The 8456-nt window shown below is 37.7% G+C and overlaps 2 long non-coding RNA genes across 2 annotated transcripts; both read left to right on the forward strand.

Moving 5' to 3' along the window:
• Window positions 1–153: 153 nt before the first annotated feature.
• LOC143598257 (uncharacterized) lies at window positions 154–1211 on the forward strand. Its single transcript, XR_013147078.1, has 2 exons — window positions 154–687; window positions 867–1211. It is a non-coding gene; the product is annotated as an uncharacterized LOC143598257 (long non-coding RNA).
• A 2595-nt stretch (window positions 1212–3806) lies between these two features.
• LOC143598258 (uncharacterized) lies at window positions 3807–6696 on the forward strand. The gene is made up of 3 exons (XR_013147079.1): window positions 3807–3982; window positions 4609–5791; window positions 5865–6696. It is a non-coding gene; the product is annotated as an uncharacterized LOC143598258 (long non-coding RNA).
• The last annotated feature ends 1760 nt before the right edge of the window (window positions 6697–8456 follow it).

The following is an 8456-nucleotide window of genomic DNA, read 5'->3' on the forward strand; positions in this document are numbered from 1 at the left end:
TATTGATTTTTTGAAATGATCGGTCTTTATAACTGATCTCTGGCACGTGTTGTAAAACAAGTGATGCGATGCAATGCATCAGCAGGTTTCCTAAAGCTAATTATATTAGTGACACAATACTTGCTTCTACTGATTATATTTTGTACACTAACTTTATGAACATTAAATTGATTGGGACTATTATAGCGATAAATAGAGAACTGGGAGTAGATATGGAAGCATGCCAATATTATACCCTAACTTTACCAACATTAAATTGATGGAAGTATGCCAATATTATACACTAAATGATATTATATTTTTTTAAATGTTAAGTTTCATTTTAAATAATAGAAACATGGCATGTGTCTTAAGATATATATTAAAAAAAATGGTGATCTTTGGGTCTTTGGTGGGTGAACCGACCTTGGTTCGGGGTGAATTTTAGTTTATGTTTTTCTCTTTAACTTTCTGGCCAACCAACCCATGTGTTTGGTCGAAATAGGAATGGTCTAATATTGTAATGGTGTTGATTATAAGAAGTTTGCACCTAGAAACAAAAGTTGTTAATCTTGGATCTTTCTTTTTCTAAAACTTAAGGAATATAGAATTCATTTGATTTAAAGATTGTTAATCTTGTTATTCTACTTGCAGGTTTTATTGGGATTCTCTGTTCTTGTTGGTGCTAGTGCTTGGGTGGATCTACTTGTAAGTCCCTAATATTTATTGTTATATGTTTCATGCTGTTAATACTTGTTACTTTACATATCCAATAAAAACGAAAATTGCAATCTTTTCAATTTTCATGAAGTATGTAGTTTCAAAACAATGCTGCAATCATGTGGACCCAAATTAACCAAAAAGAACTAATTTGTTGAAAAATACAGGGAATGATAGCTGGCCACGCCTACTTTTTTCTCGAAGACGTCTACCCAAAAATGACAGGGCGACGACCCCTAAAAACCCCATTATTTATCAAAACCCTTTTTGCTGATGAAACGGTGGTAGTCGCGCGCCCAGCAGAAGTTAGATTTGCAGCACCGCCAGTTGATGAAATCAGACGATGATTATTATTTTTATAAGAGTGATGACAGAATTTCATGTAGAAATGTTTGTTTTTTTCTAGATGTTAAAGGGCTTTAATTGCATATAATTTGGTGATGCTCTGTAATCTGATTGTGTAAAGAAATTCTAAAAATTAGTATGAAATATATGGGTGTCATTCTTTATCAGCTTCTTGCCCATAAATGTTCTAATCTTGACACTACAACCTTATAAAGTAATAACTCTTTGGGTGTAAAGTAAAGGTGTAAAAAGAAACCGGTTTAGGCCCGCCAACTCATTTTATAACCTGACCTGCTACACCAAAATAAAAAAAACGGTTTAATCCAAACCGGTTAGGACCTGACCCAACCTGCCGATTCGTATACCGGTTCCTAGTCTCGTTCCCACAAACTAGTTGGACCCTACCAGATTTGAAAAGCATCCCCAAACTGGTTTCAACCTGATCCAAACCGGTTTTAATCCCGATCTAGTTTCTTCCAAACTGGTTTTGACTGTGCCTTGACTAACCTGGACCATTTTTTAACCCGAACCGGTTTAGGATATAACCCGTTTTGCACATGTCTATATAAAAGTAGATGACTTTCGTCGGCAGGCATATTAGGAAATAGTTGGTGAAGGTTCATGAGGAAACCAAGCATGGGTAACATCTTCACATGCGGATCATTGATGGAATTGTTGTTGACGGATCATGGCAAGAAGGTCATCGACGGATTACCAACAGAAATTAATGTTACTGACAAATTACCTAACACATCAATGACATTAAAACTTGAAGTTATACTAAGTCATTATTAACGAGTCATTTCCACTTTGGTAAGGTGGTAAAGTGGTTAAGGTGTGAAATGAGAGGTTAGGGGTTCAAATCCCATAGAGTGCAAATATTTATCCGTTAAAAAGAAAAGACATAAATAAAGCGCTAATGAGTTAGTAGTGGAGTGGTAAGGAAGAGACTTGGTGTTCCATGTGACCAAGGTTCGATTCCTGCCCCATCATATAGTTTCGGCCGAACCGAGTGATGACGGGAGACTAGGCGAGTATGTGTCGTTCACTAGTTGTATCCTTGAACTGAACGAGTTTTATTTCGCCACGCTGTTGTGCCTTCGGGTGAGTGTTCACGGGCGTTGACCTTAGCTGAGAGTTTCCCCCGGATCGAAAGACGAGTGTATCCCGATATTAATAACTAGGAAGACGCTAGAAAACCGAAAACAATCACCAAACCCACCAAAACACAAAGCCTATAACCAAACAACCTTACACTTTAAACCTACATCAATCGTTCCAAAAGAGCCCCCTCAATTTCCCCTTATTTTTAAGCCAAAAGAACCCCAACACTTTTATTTCCTCAATCAAACTTGAAATATGGATTGGACCACCGCCATGAACAAGCTCGTTTCTCTTTTTCACAAGCACCACGTCGCCATCAAGCATGCCGCTTGGAAAATATTTTCTTTACATTTAGAAAAATTCGAAAATTTATGGAGCTCCAACAAGTCGTGAAACTAAACAAAAAATAGTGGGCAACTTGCACCATTGAGATATCACTCCACATGCATTGTGCTAGACCACACAAGATAAAAAATGTAAGATAAAAATGTATTCAACCGATTCAAATACTATTTAAATATTAGTTTCACTTCATTATAGTAATCCAGTTATTGAAGATCGTTAGCAACAAAGTTCGGTAGTAATAGAGTTACTAAACATTGATAGTAGTAAAGTTGCTAAAGATTATTAGCAATAGAGTTAGTTGCAACCGATAACTGTAAAGCGGTTGCGATGGCTCAATCAATATATAAAGTAATCATATGGTCTGATAGTATAAACTCCCGAGGCGGTTCGTTTTTTAGAGCGGGTGCAGAATGTGGTCCACAGTAACTCGCAGAGCCCGAGGAATCAATGATTGATATTTAGTAGAATAGGCTTTGTGATCCAAAAAGTGTAGCGGCGTAGCTTGTTGCTCGTTTACCCATTATCCATATATAGTTTGGGTTGTGTTAAATGTTAATTTCACACCAATAACAAAAAAAATATTATTTTACTAGTGTATTGGTTTTTAAAAAAATACTATATAAAAAAACATTTTAATACTATTTTAACAAAGAACATCTCACTCTTTGAAAAAATTTATTGTTTTATCCGACTATTGATTTCATGTACCTACTGAATACTTTGATCTAAAAGTGATATCCATGATTCAGATGCTAAAACTATTTATATGAAATCCAAAACTTATATTGGTCTCAAAATAAATGTTTTAAAAACCGTTTTTTTTAGTTGTACGGGTTTTGTTTTTAAAAATGGTACAATAGGTTGAACTACGATGTATCGAAAGGTTAAACCTGGTTGAATAGTTTACCTTGTAATCTTATATAAATACAACTTCAACTCAAAAAGTAACCAAAAAGCACATTAATAAACATGGTAAATGAACCGAACATCACACATGAACAATGATTGAATCAAATAGGGAGTTTATCCTTTGTATACAAAATTTGTCAATTACAAAAGATGTAAAGAAACCAACCTTGCATTTGCAGGTTACAAAATTGGTTGATTAAGGAATCGTCGTTTGATGTGGCTACTCGTTCGAATTTATTCGCTAGGTTAAAAGTTATTTTTAAAAATATGAGCAGCAAAAAAATATAAAAAATCTCTTGGGTTTAAAACCGGGTTGTCGGTTCAAACCGATAGGTCAAGGCCATTGAAAATGCTGCTGAAACTCTTGGGTTCTTTCAATTGGTGAACCATGGTGTGCTATTGGAGCTACTTGAGCCGCTTAAAGTTGCGGCCCATCAGTTTTACGGTCAACTGGTTGAAAAGAAGGCATTGCACCTTAAGAGGGTATGTTAGCCCTAGTCCCATTGTCAAGTATGGAACTAGCATGAGCTATGTACACCAATGATGCCGATGCTCGAGCTTTGGCCAAATGAGTGTAAGGGTGTTCAAAATTTGATTCGAATTCGAAACATTCGAAATTCGACTCGATTCGAATTCGATTTCAAAATATTCGAATTCGATTCGATTCGTATTCGAGTATAGTAATCGAATACGAATTCATGATTTTTTATTCGATTCGATTCGAAATTCGAATTCAAACTACATAATATATTAATATATATTTAATTTTTTAATTTGGGTCATAATAAATGTCAAAACATAATAATAAATCTCAATAACTCATACTGATATTTCTTAATTTTGCTAATACTTAATTTTGAACTTATTTTTATTTGTTATTGTAGCTACTTTAAACTTATATGTATGTGTTTTACATTGATGATTATAACTTTGGAAGTTTTTGACATATGTGAACTTGAACCAATTCAAATTTATTCGAATTCGATTCAAATTCGAGTTTCAAATACGAATAGAATCGAATTTCGAATATGGGATGTAATACGAATACGAATACGAATACGAATACGAATCGAATAATCCAACTTTTAAACGAATACGATTCGAATACGAATACCAGCAAAAAAAAATAAATTATTCGAATTATTCGATTCGATTAACTTGAAAATTCGTTATTCGATTCGATGAACACCCCTAAATGAGTGCAAGTAAGAAACTTAAAATCCAAAACTAGTTGAGAATTAGCTCCTCCTTTAAACTTTTTTCTAAAAGATCGCAATTAGGTTATTTTTAAAATTCTTGATAACAAATATATCATTTTTGTTATTTCAATAATGGATTTTTTTTTCACGCACGTGGCACGCCAACCTTCCCCGAAACAACAAATTGATCCTAGAATAGACAATAACAACGAGGAAAACGACATCTCGTGGTCCTAAGAAGGAGTTACCGGTTACTATCATTAGTGGTCCAGAAAGGCACAAAGAAATCATTAGTACATTTTTGTTGTTTTGCAGCATTCATGAAATATGGTATGAATAATACAACATATGTGCATAATAAGGAGTTTGTGTTGTATTTATTTATGAGCATCTGTGTTCAATATGATTTTTTTGCTCTTTGTTTAGTTAAAGAGAACCCACCTGTCTTCATCAGATGATAAGGCTTTTCTGGATAAGGTGAGATCGAGTTTCTGTTGAATTTTATTATGTCTTAAATTTTATTAACTTCGAGGCACTATGATGTATATTCTTTTGTTTGTTTAGATAAGGAGGACCAAAATTGATACAGGCATGCCTAGGTTTAGAAGACCAATCCAAATTGGGTTTTATTCTCCCGGGTCATCACCTGATTGTATTCCGTATCATTTGTATCTGTTGCTCAAGGAAGCAGTTGATCTCATGAAGAGGGGCCGAATTTTAGATACTGTTGAGAAAAAAATTAGTTTTTTTTTCCGACTTCTTCTACTCTCATCTGCCACTTGGCTGGAATTAGTGAACCGTTCACCAGCATACATATACGCCGCTGTGTAAAACCTACCTATAAACGCCATAACCATGTCTAGAAGCTAAAAAGAAAAGGAAAAAGAAAAACACCACAAATATCTATATGATATATATATCAGTAAATGTACCCAAATCATCATGTTTTAGAAGCATCGAAACAAAACAAGGAAACTTTAAAACGCTAGTAAAACCAAAGTAAGTAAACTTTCATAGGCACGCACGCACCATATGCAAAACTAGCACAACATATTCAACAAGATCCAAGGCATTACACTAACGAAAAGGTTAAAAGTCTAAGGATAGATGAGAGACGTGTACCAACCAGCGATATACTGTTCAATGAAGCCGGTGACAACAGGGTCATCGAAGCCAAAAATCACGCCGAGGTAACGGATGTTGACCCAGCCATATTTTCCTTTCCCCATGTATTCTTAAGCTTAACACTCATCCATTTTGCAGATATAACGTGAATAGCAACAATCAAGAAGGCGTGGTCAGGTTCACTCGTTGCTTGTCCAAGATACGGACGAGTTTTGGAGGTTTTTCTGGCAGTCCATTCGAGACCGAAATTCAGGCAAGGGGCGCTAGCAAGCATGGGAAGACAGAAACCGTCAGGGGCAAAGTTCCTGAGAAGCGCGTCCCTCATTTCGTGAAGGCGGGTGTAACCGAGAAGAGGGTTTACCCAAAACTTAATTGGTGGTTTGGAATCGGGGTGTTTGGCAATCAGTCCGGCCTTGGGGTTGCAGTAAACGGCTTCCATAGAAGGTGTCGATGACGAGTAAGGGGGGCTGGATCAAGGACCAGGTTCATGTACTTCTCCCAGTTTCTCATTCGGAAGTAAATCGTCATCATGTGGGATAGGGAAATCGCAGCACATGTATCCTTCGATCTCTGGTTCGAAACATGTTTGTACACATGAGCAATAGAACATCTGTATCCCGCTTCACGAACGCTTGTATCGACAATCTATGGAAATCCTCCACCAGCCATCGTTTCCTTGATCGAATTGAAGGTAATGGTTCGAGAGTAGGGTGTGGGTTGAGTTGAGATCATAGGTGTTTAGGGTTTTCCATATTGTGTTTGTTTTGTGTTTTTGATCAACTGATTCCTAGTGAAAGTTAAAGAAAAACTAGGGTTTGTCGTTGAAAACGGGTTATATCAATCGGGTTAGGAGGCACGATCCGAACGTCTTTTTAAATAATAATAATAAGAAGAAAAAATGTTTATTTTCTCGCTAACAGAAAGGAAAGGAAATCAAAGGAAATGAAAAAATATTAAAGGTATCTATCTACCGGGCGTCCCAGATCTTAGTGAAAAACCAGTCGATCCTATTTCTCCTTTCCTTCCTTTTTTTCATTTTAGTGACGCCGGGTATGGTTTTGTGAGATCGGTGCTCTAATCGGCATTGTGGTTTCGCACCTTCTCTATGCGTACGATTCTAATGTGATCCAGTGGTCTTGCTTGGATTTTGAGATTTTTTTCGTGAGCAAGCTCTCTCATCCAGGGGACCCGAGTCAAATTACAAAAATTTTATAAAATGATTGGTTGAAGATGAAAAAGATATCAACTTACTTCTAGACATGCGTTTTTGTCCCCGTTTTTAAGAGATTTCTCCATGCCTCCTTAAATTAGTAATGTTTATGCAAGAAAGGGAGACACATATTCAACATGAATACCAAAATGTCATTCTCCTACTAGCTAAACTATGGTGCATTAACGCGTAATTTATGCCTCAAAAGTTATACATTTATTCCGTTGACGACTATTTACCAACATTACTTGGTTCATGGCCATCTTGAGTCGTGGCTAGGCACTCGATAGCCACAACAACATCGCTCGTGCTTGCTTCTTCTTGTAGACACATTGGCACAATCACCGCGGCTTGTTGTAAACGCTTTATTGGGTGATAACCATTTAACAACGTATCAGCCGCCATTTGAATCTTACTATGTTCTTTAACCCAGGTTTTGCCTACATCAACATATTACCATATAATCTAAACTTTAAATGAAATTAGTTTACAAATAAATGAACCCAAAAGGGGGGGGGGGGGGTACACTTTTTGTGGGATCCACGTGAATGCATGAAATCTTTTCATAAAAATATTGTCTTTCTTTAGTATTGGTTACCCGGATAATGAGGTTTTGCTCATTAGTTCCTCCTTTTGTCATTGATGGCCTCTCTTTCGAAAGATTAACTCATGGAATACAACCCCGGAACAGTACACGTATAAATTTGTTGTTATTTCTCCAGCCACTGCAGATTCACAAGTGAAGAGGTAGGTCCCAGCAGAGCCCAGTTGGTCCCGCAAGACTCACCTTGAACAGGGACGTCTGCGTAAAGGCCATCTGCTCCCGCAGGACCCACCATGCTCAGAGAACCTTACGCGCAGTACGCAAGCTGTACACGCAGGGAAAGCCTCCCAATGGTGAAGTACCCCGCCTGTTCCCGCAGTTGCGGATACAAGCCATCAGGGAAGGCTACCCGCAGACAGCAGGGCTACACGCACAAGACACTAGCTACTTCAGTAGTCACATGAAGGAATGAGCAAGGCGGGAACAATCCCGCCTAAATGAGCCAGTCCGTATGATTCTGAAAGATCTTTTGTACTATACCTACCAAGGTATGGATAGGACAGACGATCTGACCAGAACAGCCCATGAGCCAATCACAGGGTGACAGCTCACCGACAACAGTACGAGGAGGAGCACCCTCTAGTACTGTTTGTCACTATTAGCCGCTGCCTACTCACCAACCCTTACTGTGGGACGTGCGCAGCCTACAGTTGGTGGAATAGTGTTACTGTTGGCCGTAACCTATTCACCAACCAGCATGGCCTGCGTATAGTCCACAGTTGGTGGGACGTGCATAATCTACAGTTGGTGGAATAGTGCAGCCGACTTTGTTACTGTTGGCCGTAACCTATCCACCAACCAGTATGGCCTGTGCATAGTCCACTGTTGGTAGAACAGGAATACTATTCAGCCGGCTGTACCTTCTAGGAAACCTACCTTCGGCTATAAATACTCCAACATCTTGGAATGGTAAGGG

Source organism: Bidens hawaiensis, unplaced genomic scaffold (genome assembly GCF_021521415.1).
Source record: "Bidens hawaiensis isolate Kalapana, Puna unplaced genomic scaffold, B.hawaiensis_p1.1 tig00049857_1, whole genome shotgun sequence".
In the NCBI taxonomy this organism is placed as follows: Eukaryota; Viridiplantae; Streptophyta; class Magnoliopsida; order Asterales; family Asteraceae; genus Bidens; species Bidens hawaiensis.